The sequence below is a fragment of the Rhinopithecus roxellana genome, chromosome 1 (assembly GCF_007565055.1).
Source record: "Rhinopithecus roxellana isolate Shanxi Qingling chromosome 1, ASM756505v1, whole genome shotgun sequence".
Classification (NCBI taxonomy): Eukaryota; Metazoa; Chordata; class Mammalia; order Primates; family Cercopithecidae; genus Rhinopithecus; species Rhinopithecus roxellana.
In genome coordinates, this window is record NC_044549.1 from 36,775,081 (window position 1) to 36,791,525 (window position 16,445).

Genomic DNA, 16,445 nt, shown 5'->3' on the forward strand with positions numbered 1-16,445 from the left:
GTCATCTGGGGTTTGGGGTAGGGAGTTAAATATTACTGGCTTAAAAGTTGGGATTAGAAATAGGGAGGTCCTGTTTGGAAAAATCTACATAGTTGAGTGTGTGCATTTTAGTAAAGAAATCTCAACTTAGGAAACCTTGTTTAAATTCCTCTATGTGGAGTATAATTGATTAAACTATGTTCTTCCTGAAGAGATGGAGAGAGAAACAAGAAAGAAGTGGAGGGGGAGAAAAATGAAAAGAAGAAAGAGAAGGTCATGAGGAAATGAGATTGGGCAGCAGGAAGAGCTTAGCCAGAGCTTGGCCAGAAAGGTCCAAGGACTTCAACTCTAGCTAAATTGAACCCCCTTACCCCCAAATTTCAAAACTCCACTGTTACACGAGTTAGGATAGAGCAGCTGGGGAGGGTGTTAAAGAACGCAGTCCTGCAACCATGATGCTCCTGGTCATTCCACACTAAATGGTACCAGTCATTAGCTCTGCTCAAATGTCACAAGCTGTTTTCCTTTCTGGAAATTCCCTGATGACCAAATCAACATAACAGACAGTTAGCAAGGAGATAAATTTACTCTAAATATGTCAGTTAAACCTGTTAACTAGGCTCCCAACAGAACATGGGGCTTCTTTGCTAACATTCTATAACACAACTCTCTGGATATTCCAAGCTTCAAGTCTTCTCTCAATTGTCAATATCACTAGTTTTGAGGAGGCTATACAATCTTGATTAAAAAAACAGGCAAGAGTAATATACCATTATTTGATTCTGAAGTTCTGCACATTATCTAGCATATGCTTCTACTGAGAATGTATTTTTTTTTTATAAGAGGTTAATGTTTTCCTGTCTACGTTTTTCTCTTCTTCCTTGCCAAAATTTAAAGCAAGTACTTAGATCTGATTTTACATGTTACAGAAGTAGAATGTAGTAGGGAAGAAAAAGTAATCTCAGAAAGGTAACTGGCCACTTTTCTGGATTAATTGGCCAGGATTTGGGATTGAAGGGGTAAAAAGATCTTTCCTGCATATTATTTCTATGGACTAAGTGTCATGCCAACTATTTGATGCTAAGACTCTTCTAGCTGAACATAAATACCCTGAAGGCTAATGGCAACTTTGACAATTAGTTTTTTATTTAGCAGGCAGAAATAGGTGTAAGCTCATTGAAAACCTAGAATGCAGAGGTGGAATAGAAAGTAAGATAGCATTATTTATTTTGAGCATAATGGTAAATTGTAATGAGAAAATAGTTAACAATAATTTTAGAATGTTTTAGTATTTCTTCCCATCCTGCATATCCCCCACCCGTACTCTTAATCTTGGTTGGGGACAGAGCTGTCAGTAGAACGAGAGAACAAGGATAATCTTAGAGATGGTTGGCAACACTGAATTCTTTCCAGTTCCCATGAAATACCTAGAAATGGTGGATTATGGGTCCCTACTTTGCTTTTTGAATTTCTAAAACAAAACAAAACAGTTGCAGGAGAGAGAAAGATTATTTTTAGCTGCACCAACTAAAGCCCTACCAATTCTGGAAGATGACACCTATGAAAGTAAGTATTAAGATGAATGAGAGAAAATAAAACAATATTTATTGTGTTTGGGGCCTGGCATTCTTACGTTACCAATATAAATATTAATAATCTCATTTGTTCCTGATAAGCAGATAACAAAACATATCCTTATCAGATAAACTTTCAATCTCATGTCTCTAAACTACCTGAGGATAAAAGGAGAGTTTTCCCTTAAGAGACCCACATGGGAGGCAGAGACATCATTTTTGCTTCTCCTGTGATAGCTCTCCTCCTCTCCAATGGCAGCCTCTGTCTCTAGCACACAATGTGCATAGCTGTCTCAATAAAGTGGGAGCAGGCTCCAGGTGCAAATCAACTACAGACAGAGGAAACTGCACTGTATTCCATCATCCAACCAAACTCATCCAACAATTCTCTTGCTCCTTTCTTTCCTTTTCCCTGATGTGTCCGTTCTCATGAGAGCACATTTTCTCCAGTTTTTTCAGTTCTGACTGGCTGCTCTCAACCCAAGAGTCCTGCCAGTATTTCCTTTCATTCTCTCAACCTTAAGAAGACTCTCAGGCCAGAAACTGAATTTAAAACATTGAAAGACATCCCTGGGCCCTCCCTTTTGTCATGCTTTCTTTCCCTATCCCCTGGATCCTCCAGTTGAAACTCTTGCATTCCCTGGCCCTTCCTGATTAGTCTGTTCTAGTCACACCCAGGAGACTTTTCCCATAATGCGTTATCTCTATTGCTTCACTTGAGAATTTCTTACCAATTCACAGAAATTTAACAGGAAAGGGGAGCTTTTCTGTTGCTGGAAAGCCAAAGCTCCAGATTGTAAGCGCCGCAGGGACCATGCCTTACTCATAATATCCTCGTGAACTAGCACAGGGTTTGGCTCAGATTAGTCACTCAATAAATGTTTGTTGAGTTAGCTTGCTACAGACTCAATGCTTGTGTTTCTCCAAAATTCATATGTTGAAACTTAATCCCCAAAGTGATGGTGGTATTTGGAAGTATACCTCTTTGGAGGTGATTAGGTCAGGAAGATGGAGGCTTCATGAATGAGATTAGTGTACTTATAAAAGAAGCTGCAGGCTGGGTATTGGTGACTTACGCCTGTAGCCCTAGCACTTTGGGAGGCTGAGGCGGGTGGGTCACTTGAGGTCAAGAGTTCGAAATGAGCCTGGCCAACATGGTGAAACCCCGTTTCTACTAAAAATACAAAAAACTTAGCTGGGCATGGTGGCATATGCCTGTGATCCCAGCTATTTGGGAGGCTGAGACAGGAGAATTGCTTCAACCTAGGAGGCGGAGGTTGCAGTGAGCTGAGATTGAGCCACTGCACTCCAGCCTGGGTGACAGAGCAAGACTCCATCTCAAAAGAAAAAAAAAAAAAAAATGAAAAAAGAAAAGAAAACAGAAACTCCAGAGTTCCTTCGCCTCTTCTGCCATGTAAGGACACAGAGAAAAGACAGCTGTCTCTGAATCAGGAATTGGGCCCTCATCACACAGCAAATTTGCTGGCACCTTGATCTTGGACTTCCCAAGCTCTGAAACTGCGAGAAATACATTTCAGTTGTTTGTAAGCTACCCAGTCTATGGTATTTTTGTTATAGTAACCAGAATGGACTGAGATAAATCTGAACTGAATTAAGAAACTCAAAGAGATTCTAGAGTTATTGTCAGCACTTCATGTAGTTTAAGAGATAGAGCTAAGCATTGAAAAGTGGCTAAGTATTTCTGTCAGAGAAGTTGGCATAAAACTCCATTGCCTTTTAATGATCTGAATAGAGTTCTCTTACTGGGGAAGAAAGGGTGTGCTGAGTACTCTGTTGCTGAATGACTACACAGGGGCATATCTGGCCACGTCCCAAGGAATTATCTGCCATGGCGAGTTATCGTTTTGGAAACCAACAGAGCTCCCTGTGGACACAGGCACGATACAATCTCAGCAAGTGCCATTTCTTGTTTTAAGGCATGGAATATACCACCTGAATCTTGAGTCACAAAATTCTAAAATGCACTCAGATTCTTCTGTTCCTTTATTTCCCTTTGTCCCCATGTGCCTGTCCCCAAGAGGGTAACTTTTCTCCACTTCTTTCAGTTTTCCCTGACTGGCTACTCTCAACCCCAGGGTCCTGCCAATATTGTCTTTTATTCTCTCAACCTTAAAAAGACTCTCAGGCCAGAAACCGACACAAAACCTACTGTTTAAGTTCTCTGGTAGACGGATTCTATGGCCACAATTTGGGTCGTTCTCTTGTTCCTATTATTTTTTGTCCTTACAAAAATGTTTACTTGAAATGCAGATTTCAGTATTTTGGTATTTTAAACATCTCAACCAATTTCCACAAGCCTGCTCACATCGCTGAGTGTTGTATTTATTCTGGGATCTAATGTTTAGTTTAAATCTCCCTTTGCTTAATGTGTTTTTGTGTCTCCTGGCAATATTCAGCTACCAGGCTAAATAACTTCTCATCCTCCTCAGTGTATGCACCTTTTAAACTCTTGCACATAATTAGCATATCCCTTCTTAGTCACTGTTTACTGAAGTTGTACATATTAGTTCTTTTAATATTTCTTCATAGGTCAGAAAGAAGGGCCTAGAGCTAATGGCAAGAGAAAAGTGTTCTCTCCTATGTTCCCCAATGTGGAGGCAAATCAGCCAGGAATAACTCCAATTAAAGTATGCCAGGTGCTGCCTTCTGAGTACAGTGCCTTCAGAGTTCCATACTTTAGTGAACCCTGAAGTTCCTATGCAAAATGTTGACTTATTTAGATTTATAAGGTCAACCAAGCATTTGTAACAAGGAGCCATTTGAAATTAAATGTACTTCCATGGTGCTGCTTTCTCTCATTCCCTTTCTTTCTCTCCTCCCTCTCCTTCCTTCTATCCTCCCATCTCTCTCTCTTTCTCTCTCTGTCTCTCTGTCTCTCTCTCTCACACACACACATGCACAGACACACACACGCACACACACACACACACACACACAACTAGTTATTTACATATAAGATTTTACTGTTAACTTTTCGGGAGCAGCACACACATTTCCTCATCCTCAAATATTTGCTCACTAAACAGAGCAGTACTAGTCTCAAAAACTTCCCAGGACATGACAACCAGACCCATATTTGGAATTAAAAACATTTTTTAAAGACTATTCCTCTAACAATCATTATAGTACCTGTCTTTCCTTATATTTGAGATACAAAAAAATACAGTTTGGGAAACTTGCTAAATTCAAGCATTTCGTGACTTTAAAAATTTAGAATTCCAAGGAAAGTATGTTAGGAAATGAATGGATCATTTTTTCACTGTTCTGAGAAGACTTTTGTAAGTACAGCATCTCAGTAGATCAATCTTCCCCAGATGGGAAGATGTGCTTGAAATGAGGTGGCTATTCCTTTCACTCATCTACTTTTGAATATTTACATGTAAGTGGCTATAAACACATTAGCTATAAACATAAACATACATACAGTTTAATAAAAAGCAAAGCACTGGAATTTATCTTGCAAGGTGTATATGTGTGTATATTTGTGTTTGTGTGGGTCTGTGATTGGAGTGAATGAAGTAGGTAAGCAAGAAAAGCAAGCTATGAACTTCTACCTATGAAAATTAGAGGAAAAAAGATCACGAATCAATGATGCCATTTGAAGTTTCCTGTGAGAACTTCAAATGCTCTACCATGTTTCTGTTCTTACAGTATGTTTCATGTTTTCCTTTTGTTTTCCCCTAAGGACATGCTCACCTATTCCTGTTTTTGTTTTCTTCCCTGCTTTCCAGCACATCATGTTCTACACAAAAATGATAAGGAAAGGAAGACAGAAAGAAACACAAGAAATCTAGAAAAGATGCCTGCAGTAGGGTTCTGTTTGTATTTCCAGCCATGTCTCTCTCCAGATTCTTTGAAGTTTTTGCTTCTCCGCTTCACATTACACCTGAGAGATCCCTTGGTGTTTGACAATGTTGCTGTCCAAAGGCTGAAACCACTTCTCATCCTCACTTTTCACCACTAGAAGTGGGGGGGGGGGGGGGGGAGGCGGGTGAAGAGTGGTAAATGATCCCTGATTGAAACAAGGCAGGGAAGGGGTAGATGCAGTCGTCAAAAGCAACAACCACAGGAGGATAAGGAGACACAGGGAAGAACAAGGTATTGAAGGGGATGAAGAAAAAACAAAACAAAACAAAACGGAGCGATGTGATATAATGAGAATGATTTTAAGGAAGAGTTGGAGGAATAGAAATGAAAGCAGAGAGAGTTCTCTGAAGAAAGAGGCATATGACTATTAAGACATTTGAGCTGCATGCAAGGGAAGGGGTGGGTTACTCTGCTATAGAAATGTTCCCTATTTGAATAACAAGACACAACAGGGGGTGGTTTATGCAAATTGGCCCCATGCCTTATGCAACCCCCAAGGATGTAGTTAGTACAGAGAAACCAGTGACAAGAACAATGCCAGGGAAGATTCACAACTGGCTTTGGCTCTATGAATGAGCATGGGCCAAACGAAACAGAACACCCTGGGATTATTTTTCCTGGCATCCAGAGAGATCCAATTCATTATGATTTGCATTTTTGCTTTCACATATAAAAAATAAGCTAGCTGAAATAGTTTGAGCTCAGCTTCCAACCTGAGTCTGCCATGCATGCATCCTTTTTCCAGTCCTGGGCCATGACATTCTTTTATTGTATTTATACTAAGCCATTACCCCCTACTTGGTGTCAGTTTTTAGAAACTGCCCTGCCCTTCTAAATGTGATGCTTGAAGTCAGAATCCCCTATATTTAGTTCTCTGAAGGGAACTGTACTGAGAATAGCTATGGTTACATTGTAAGGCTTTACCACTGTAAAAACCACATTTGGTTTTGATCACCACTGTATCCTTTCCCTAGCGTGTAGCACAATGTCGGAACCTATTAAAAGTTTAAGAAATATTGTAGAGTGACTGTTGAATGAGCTACTGCTTAATAAACACTTGCTAGGCACTGTGCTGAGTGACTCAGATATATTATCTTATTTAATTCACAATAGTTTTAAGATTGCTTACAGATGTGTAACACATAGGAACACAGGTTTAGATTGGACAAGAAACTTGCCCATCTTAGTAAGGAAGACATGAGCTTTGACCCAGGTCTGTGGACTTTTGGGACTCATGTTCCTAACTAAGCATGCCTACTTTTATCATTAGAATGCTGAAAGATGCTACAGTTGGCTGAATTCTTAGCTCTCAGAATCTGCTTTATTTCTTTCTTTCGAGTATAGAATGGGAGATTGAGAATAAGACATGTGAGAAATTTCCAAAGCAATGCAGCTCAATTATTGATAAAGAAGGTAAAAAGACAGGCTTCATCTTTTATGAGGTTTGCCCACTTCACTTCACTTCCTTATTGAAAAGATCAAATGAACCAATAAATGAGGGGAAAATAGTTGGTCTTTAAAAATTTAGCCTCTTAACCATTTATTTTTAGGAGTCCCTCCATTAGCAATAAAAACCTATTGGTACAGCAACCAGCAAAGGAGCCACAGGGACAGTGTAGAGTAGACTTAGTAGTAGAGAAGATTTCCTGGGAGAAATAAGTTTTCAGGAACTTAAGAAATGCAAGTGGAGAAAAAATTAGAGCTGGCAAATTGTAAAAGGGTGTGGCAATCTGATAAACCTGACTAAACTGAAGTTTCTGAGCAGGAAAAATGAGCACAGTGATGTATGAAGACATGCACTGGGATGTGAGGGGTGTATGAGGACTCTGGGTTTGCTATGTTAGGTACTGCTACATCCTCTTTAAGCCTTCCAGCACCCACAGGGTACTGAGTACAATGGCATTATTCTGTAATTTGTTTTCTTCCTTTTTTCCTCCCTCCTCCCCTCCTCCTATCCCTCCCTCTTTCCTCCACTCCTTCCCTCCCTGCCTCCTTCCCTCCCTTCCTTCTTTCCTTCCTTCCTCTCACCCTCCCTCCCTCCGTCCTTCTCTCCCTCTCTCCTTCTCTCCCTCCCTCCCTCCACGCCATATAGGAAACATGATGTGTAAGCATAAAATCCTATGAAAATTCTATTTGTTTGAAGTCCTTTATACACCAACACTATTTACTCTCATTGCCTGTTTCTTAACATTGAGTACTAACATGTATTTTGATGAACCTTCCTGTGAATTACTGTGAAAGTGGAGATGGGCTGTTCAAGGATTTCAAAAGAATTGTGATCAACCTTGTTTAACTGAAGTGGCTGCCTGGGGAATGATGTTGAGAAGGATTCTGAGGTGGTGTCTGGGCTCAGTGGGAGAGAGTGGCACTGACCCCTTGGAGGGCAGGGGAAGGAATGTGGACCCTGTACACAGACCCTCACCTGCCCTGAATTTCCTGCAGTCTACTTGGTTTTCTCAGGTATAAAGAAATGTATTCTAAATGCAGTATGTAGGTTGGAAGCTAATGACTTCCTAAGTGTGAATGCAGGTGGAATCACTTGGTGAATTAGGACGGGGTACTTATTTTGAAGTGAAGATAATGAGTTCCATTCTTGATATGGTTGGTATTAGGTTTTCCTCGGACATACTGTGGAGTACATTCTATAGGTACTTGGAAATATGGGGTTGGTAAGAGATTTGAGCTAACTGTGGATTTAAATTTGTAATCTATACATGGGTTGTAATTCAAATCACTGGAGCAGGGGCTGCAGAGCGTTTGTAGGCTGTAGCTCATAAAGCCAGCACCCACTCTCTTACTTCATTTTTATGACCTTAGGGGTGTGGGGAAGAAGAGGCAAAACTGAAAATAAAGGATTAAAAAAGCCCCAAATACTTAAAGAGTCCTTTGGGAATAAAATGGAAGTAAAGATTCCTGCAGATGTTAACTGTTTTTTAGGCTTTTTCCTAAAATGTGGGGGCAGGGGATTGGTTGGCGGGGGTTGGTTGGCAGAGTCAAAGATTAGAATTGCTGGACAGAGTCAGCAACAAGCAAGATCACTCACCATTGTCATCAGAACTGTGGGGGTATTACCAGACCTGTTATTAGCAACTCTGCCATGGCTCAGGATTAAATATGAAGAGAGATGAGAGCAGCAGTTGCTGTTTTTAAGAGTCACATAAATCAATTGGCATTTAGTAAGTGAATGTGTTAAACTCAGCAGGGTGATTGCACTATGGAAGGATTGCTAGGCAGAGTTTCGAAGCTGCCACAGAAGCCTTTGAAATGTAATTAAAACAAAGCAGACAATAACACCATCTAGCCCTTCACCCTTTCTTAACAGAGCCTCACGTTGCAATGACCTCATATGGGTTCACACTAAAATCCCAGATCTACTTCTTCAGCTAGGCCCAGTGCTGAATGAGCTATTTGATCCAATTTGGAGAACTGTTCTTACTTAAAGTCAATACATAAGTAATGAAGAGAAAAGAAGGGTAAGGAGTGGGAGTGGGGCAGAAGAGAAAAAGGTTTAAGTATGAACTAAAGTGATGTTCTTGGAATGTTTCCATTTAATATAAGGTAGGCATCTCAGGGGTCAAAACAAATTATTAGTAAAGGGTCCAGTCATTGGCTTCTTCATTTTGACCAAAAGGTACAAGCTAAAAATTACTCCATCAACATTCATTTTGGGTTGCAGGCCTCTGCTTACCAGCACCCCTCAATCTGGGCTCAGGACTTTTAGCCTTTTTGTAAAGGAGATGGGTCACAGTGGGAGTGGGGGTCCCAGCTGCAGTATCAGGAGTGCAGCTAGAGGTGGAGTGGGAGAGAAAAGAAGAGAGAACTTGCCTGTTCTTGAAAGCAGTCCCTCTCCCAGGCTGGGCCCATGTGCTCCTAGAAGGCTATGAGGCCACTGGGCCAAAGCTTAATAGGAAAACAGCAGCGATTTGTCTCCACTGCTATTTATGTTTCAAGTGCTCGACAGGCTGTCAGTGCAAGTGAGGGTCGCTAAATTTACTGCCTTTCAGATCACTGCTACAGTCCCGGACTTGATAAGTCACTTCATTTAAAAAGCGCAGCATGAGGGTGTTTCCTCCACTCCTTTTTAAATAAAAACAAAGGGAGAAGAAAAGTCCATCTCAGAAGTTTAAATGGTTGAAATAAAGAAAGTCCCCAAGACTGTCTTACCCTGAGGGGTGGACATCAGAGGGACAGTGCTACTTGCACACACTCACTCTAATTAAAATGGCAAGTGAGGGAGAGGGATGACCCCAAGGTTCTTGGTTTGACTGATCTGTGTACTGGATGATATTTTTATGGGTGGTTGGGGGTGATTGGGTGGGTAATAGTATGAGTTTTTGTATCTATTGAATTGGAATGCTTAAAGGACATTCAAATGGAGATTCCTTCTAAACAATGGGATACAAATAAAGTATAAAAATAGTTATTCATATACAACACATTTGCATATATATATGTGTATGTGTGTATATATTATATATATTTATAATATTATATATTATATATAATAACATTTTATATATATAATTATATATACTGTTTACATAATGTTAACAATCTTACTTCTGGGTTGTGGGACCAGGAGGCCCAGAAGTGTGTGGTCAGGGAATTTCTCTTCATTTGATGCTTTCCTATCCTGCTTGAATTTTTGACATAGATCATATATATATCACTTTTATAATGCAATATTTTGAAAGGAAACTGAGTTTAATAATTTCAGTGTTGGGGAAATACATTCCTATTCTTCTGGCTGTAACCTAAAGGCAGGTTTCTCAGAATGAAAAAGAAAATCTGTACGATTTTTCTATTTCTGGCATAAGGGAAAAAGAATGGTTAGGAAAATTAGACACCAATTCCGAATGACAGGAGGAATAGTAAGCAAGTTGACATTACATAAAATCAGAACAATTTTCTAATTAGATGGACAAAAATTTTCAGTGACTATCCATGGGCATCGTGTGTTGCAACCTACCTCCTGTACTGTTCAACTGTGTCTATTAAAGAATTGTAACCACAGATCCAGGCCACTTGGCCCCCAAAGCAGTGAGACTTGGGCCTGGCCAATTGTTAGAAGCACTTTGCTCATGATTGACAGGTGTCTGGACTTAAGAGTGCTGACTCTGAAGGTGGCAGGTAGCTGTATGTGCACTCAAATGAATTTTCCTAACTATTCTCCACTCCATGGTACCAGTTTGCCTGATTGCTCTTTGATCCTTGTTACTGGCAGTCAGATTGCACTCCAGTTCTCAGCTGGCACTAAAGTTGAACTAAATTAAAAATTTGACCCATCATTTAGTTGTCACCATCACTTTTCCTACAGAGCTGGACCCTTCTCACTATATTTTATAGCTGACTAATAGCCTACTCACATTGGTGCAGAATCATTCCCAAGAAATATCTGTGCTTTGGTATTATCCCTTTGGATCTGAGTATTCTGAGAACAATCCCAACCTGAGTTTCCCTAATTATATGAACTATAAATCTTACAGGAAAGGGGAAAAGTTCTGAGGTGGAGGTAGAAAGAACTCATCCTTTGTTTTCACTCAAGTCTTTTAAACTCCCTCAGCCCAGGAAACACTCAGCTTATTTTCCTTTCTCACTGGGAACTTCTAAGTTCCCTAGTGTCCTAGTACCGCCCCCTAATCCTACCAGCCTAAAGAGTGTGAACAACAAAATGATTTTCATGAAAGTGTACGATTAATAGAGTGCACATGGAGAATTTTCATGGATAGAGAGAGCTAAGTAATACCTGCCATACAAAGTGTCAGGTTGTGCAGTATTTTTCTATTGTATATAGCACAGAACTTAGGATCTCAAACAAGTACTTAAATGTATTCAATCATGTGTTTATATGAGAGAAAAACATTATTGTGCAACGTCTTAGCCCTTTGCTGAAGCTATTTCATCTTATTCTTGGGGGTTGACCAGAAGATTGACCCCCTCGCCTCCTGTACCTATCACATGAGACCTCATGCAACCATGCAGAATAACTGTCTAGAGATCACTTGCTAATGGAGTCAACGTACAACCTATCAAATGCTTGTTTAAGACACTTAATAATTGCAAGGCATATCTATTTGGTATGCTACTATCAGTTTATTCAAGTCTTTGGATTCTATTCAAGAATCACACATTTAGAAAGCAAACCATTTTGACCATAATTATTTCAGTACTTCCTAGAAATGGCTTTACTGAAGTGAGACCATGGACTTTTCTATAAAGATTATTTAAAAATTGCCCCTTTGAACACATTTTCTATGCATTTCATAAATTTCAGTCAAACATATTGTCTAACATATTACTCAATATTCTTTATAAAAGGATCTTTTTAGTTTCCAGAAAATATGTCTCTGTAGATGCCTTTTTCAACTCTTGCTACTATTTTGAAATAAAAAAGAAACTATGTGAATCTATTTATTTTCCCTTTTGCTTTCACTTTAAAAAATTATACAAATATGGTATCCAGGTGTGGTGATCAGCTTATCTCAGATTCTGATCAGCATCTGTATAGGTGTTTCTCAAACTGTGATCCCTGGACCACCTATATGATAATCACACTGGAAACTGCTAATACATGCAGATCACTGGGCTCTTTCACAGACTTACTGAAACAGAATTTCTTGGGATGAGGCTCAGGAATCCATTACTTTACAAAACCTACCAGGTGATAATCCAGAACCCCTACGTTTGGTAAGCATCCTTCTGATCTTACTAGTTTGGCATTCAGAAGCATATAGCTTTTCTTTTCTCAAGGGAGTTAGGTTAACTCTAGACACAGAAATCAGCTTGACCCGGGATCAGGGATCAATCCAGTATTTAGGTCAGGAAATATTGAAGGAGACAAGTTAAATTATGAGGAGAATCAACATTCTGTCTTGAACTCAATTCCCATTTCTGAACTAACAATTCAGTCTCCATTTGTTGGGTAGCCCTTCATGTCATGTGGATTGTTTACATCCGCTAGTTTATCTATATAGGCTTCTTCTTTTCTCTCTGTGTGTCTCTTGTTAACCAATGAAGGAAGGAAGTGAAGTTTAGAAAAGTTAAGGCACTTTCCCAACATTACACAGATAGTAAATGGCACAGCTAAGATGCCTGTGTGACTCCAGTGTTTTAATCAATTATATATTTGTAACGTCCTCTGTTCTTGTGATTGATTCTCATTTGCCTACCAGTTCTAGACACTAGATTCATGACAAAAGCCAGTGCTGACTGCCTTCTGGCCTGCCTGGAACTCCACAAAAGCCTGGATCCCAACTCCCAATTGTGGGTTACCCTTTTCTTTCCTCTGTCCTACAGTGCTCAGTGTTGCCTGGTCTAATCACTAGATTTCCTTACTGTAAAAATCACTGAGAATAGGTCATTTACACCCAAAGTTGAACAAGAAAATGTACATTACCTTTCTTGGCTTCATTATGCATGGATTTTGTTACAAAAGCACCTTTGATGGGTGGATAAGTTGTTGGGGAACTTGGAGAATGACAGATGGAGGGCTATTGACCTTCTCAAGTGTTGGAAGATCATTAAGAGTAAGTTAATCTGTAAATAGGAGAGAGTTTCTTTGCATCATGCTGTGAAGAATTCTGAGCTCGCTTACCCCACATTCAAGTCTTGGTTTGCAAAGTTACACTCAAATGACATGTGGCCAACCTGAGGTGCAGTAAAGGGAAGGTGATGTAAAGTGAGCAGAATTGACAGGTTGCCAAGCAGGATAAATTGCCTCAAAGATATCAAACTTAAAAGCTTAATTATTTTCCCATTAAGACTCCTTTTGCAATGCAAATATTAATGCAAGTGGTTATACCTTTTATCAGCTAACGTCTTAATTCTCAATTAACACCTAAGGGATTTCACAGCCTGCAGGCAATCAGGATTGGTACTTGTGGGAATAGGAATTGGAAAAAGACTAGAATGAAAGAAGAGGATGCTGCTAGGGGAAGCGGGGGGGCACAAATTCAGATGTCACATTTTACACAATGCTGGCTTCGTGTATCTAACTGTTTGGGGTAGCTAGGAATTGAGTAGCAAACACTGAGACAGAAAATCATTCTCACTAATATGTAAATCTTGGTGGTCTTTTAAACTTGTGAATCCAAATACTGATAAGAACATTAATGCTCAGTTTTTCAGAAGATAATTGGGTAAGTTATAAGCAGGAGGCCTTGGAATATTTTCAATGAATTCCTAGGCTTTCAAATCTCCTCAGCCTTCCCAACCTTGTATACTAATCTGAAATACTGTCGGTTTCTGGAAGGGTAAACCTTATTGTATCAGTGGCTCAACATATCATATACTGATGCAATTTTAATTTTCTAGTTGGAAAAACTTCACAATTTCAAGATGAAAAAAGTTAAGCCCCACAAACCCTCCCCTTTTGACAGATGGCTTTACCTGAAGGCAAACTTAGCAGTGGCTCTCAGGGAACATTATCTGACCAGCTGTGCTGAGGGGCAGAGGAGACACAGGGAAAGATGTGAAAGCAGAAATACATGAGGGAGACGTCCTGAGCAAACAAGAAAGTAATAGGGCGGGACACAGGAAGATCACAGAAGAAATTAAGCCAGCCAAACCATGGGGAAGAAGAAGAGCAGGAAGAAAATGCCATGAATCTCAGCCTAAAGTAATCTCACAGATGCCTTCAGAAAAGAAATCAGCTTTGTTGGTGGTCAGGGCAAACAGAGAGGTTTGTTTTGGTTGGTTGAGTCTAAAGTCTATTTGCTATGAGACTTCGTTTTGATATGACATATAATAATCATTCTAAGAAGTGCTCTCCTGGCACTCTACATATCTGAGGGTAAGTAAATAGAGGAGCATGTGATTGCAAAGGCAGCTGAATGAGGAAAACTTACAATTCACAAAACTGGAGTTTTCATTCCTGATAATACAGTGGTAAGCTTTTGTCCTCTTTAAAGGACTGGAGGTCTAAAATATGTTTGTTTATTTGTTTTTAACCAGTATCCCTAGTCCTAATATAGTTACAGGTGGTCTAAGTGCTTTAGATTTGGCTTGGGAAGGTTATCAAGGCACCTTCTGCACATCAGGGGTAATGGAGAATTTAGTTCCTACATGCAACTCGTAGCTAGTGTCCTGTCTGCCTGGAGAACTGTTGAATGCTATAACAGAAAGAGCTGTGGGCCATTGGCATGGGAAATGGCATGCTGGCTACATATTAAACTTCACGTGCTGTGATGGGACTAGTTAGCCATTGGCTAGAGCACGGCAGGGTTGGATCCACACTAATCAGAAGATATGATTCCAAAAGAGTCATGTGCCTGATCTCCAACTTCCTCAGCCCAGGAACCAGCCATTGAGAAATCTATCCCTCTTTCCATCAAGTTGTCAAAACAGGAATATTATAAAGCAACTTAAGGATGAAAAGTATTTGGAAGAAAATAGAGGTATCCGTGTGTATGTGGGATAGGTGTAACATATTTAGAGCCAGTTAGAGAATGGTACCCGACTGAACTTGGATCTGCAGGAACATGGAATTTTCCCCTAAACTAGCATAAATATATTTCTCACTAAAGAGTTGAAGATATGAAACTTAATTAACTCATTTTAAATACACATGTTTAAAATGAGGTTGAAGGAAAGTTCTTACATAATTTAATCAAAACCATACAGATTTAATGTTCTTTTTCTAGAAAAGATACTAACTTTTCCAAAATACAATCCAGGACAGATTCTCAAAATTGTTCAAGTGGTAGGTCCAAATACAAAAAGAAAATATTTGATTGTGCTTTTTTACATTAGATTGTTAGAATTTAATTGAGAAAAATGGTGCAGACAGTAAAAAAACTAATAATATTTTATGGTAAAGACTTCAATACACAAAATTATACTCAGTAATATTTGTCATTTATAAATCAGGAAAAAAGCACCCACATTTTATTTTAGTGACAAAGCTGTTAAGCTCAGTTTCTAGAATATGAGTGTTTTGTAGCATATAGTTTGAAAGCCATTTAACTCATTTTCAGAAAGAGAAATCAGTGCAACTATGCTCAGTGGTTACACTAAAATCAAATAACTTAGAAGTATAGTAAAGAGCACGACTGTTGCATAGACCAACTGACAATTGTTCAAACTTTGATAGCCATAAACAAAAAGCTGGATTTGGTCAGGAGATCATTTGACATCTCTTGAATCCTTCATAACCTCTATCTTGGAGACAGAGAGAGAGAGAGAGAGAGAGAGAGAGAGAGAGAGAGAGAGAGAGAGAGAGAGAGAGAGAGAGAGAGAGAGAGAGACTGCCTACAAATACAAAAAGAATGGCTCTCCCTTTGAAATCCCTACTGGATAAGCGCCAGCTCTCTGGAGTAAAAAAAATAATAGAAAATTTAATTTGACAACTGTTGTATGTCCAGCACTATGCTGGGGAGATAAAACAAGGCATCGTAAGACAATACTAAAAAGTAAAGAAGATGCCACTATTTGGGAAGCTATCATTATATTGATAACAATTAATTAGTAATAAATTAAATTTGCTCTTACCATTAATACTCATTACTTGTAGATATTCTAGTACTATACTTTTGAATATGATGAACAGTGCCCAGACACAGTAGGTATTCATTAAATATTAATTCCTTTTAAATCTCTCGTTCTCTTTCTGCTACAATAATTGTCAAGAGTTTTCACCTCTTAGACTTTGAGAAACACTTCCTATGTCTGGTGAATCACTTGTAAAATGTTAGATTGTAGATTAAATGCAACCTCTTTTCTGAACAAAAATCCTGTAGTGCTAGGCACAGACATTTATAAGGATATGTATATCCTTATGTATATGTGTATATATAAAATTATTTTCTGAGATTGTTGTTTATTTTTTTCCAAATTTGTCTTAAGTTGGAACCAGGAGAGTTATAGAGCAGGACTTGGCAAGCTATGTCCCAAGAGCCAAATTTGATCTTCTGGATGATTTTGTACAGCTCATAACTAAGAATGAATTTTGCATTTTGAAAGTTAAAAAAATTAAAATAATAATATTTTTTGACACATAAAAATTAT

At 39.1% G+C, this 16,445-nt stretch overlaps 1 protein-coding gene across 2 annotated transcripts in view; it reads right to left on the bottom strand.

Moving 5' to 3' along the window:
• LSAMP (limbic system associated membrane protein) overlaps positions 1 to 16,445 on the bottom strand; it is a 673,527-nt gene that overhangs the window by 50,776 nt on the left and 606,306 nt on the right. The gene's annotated exons all lie outside the window — the stretch shown is intronic.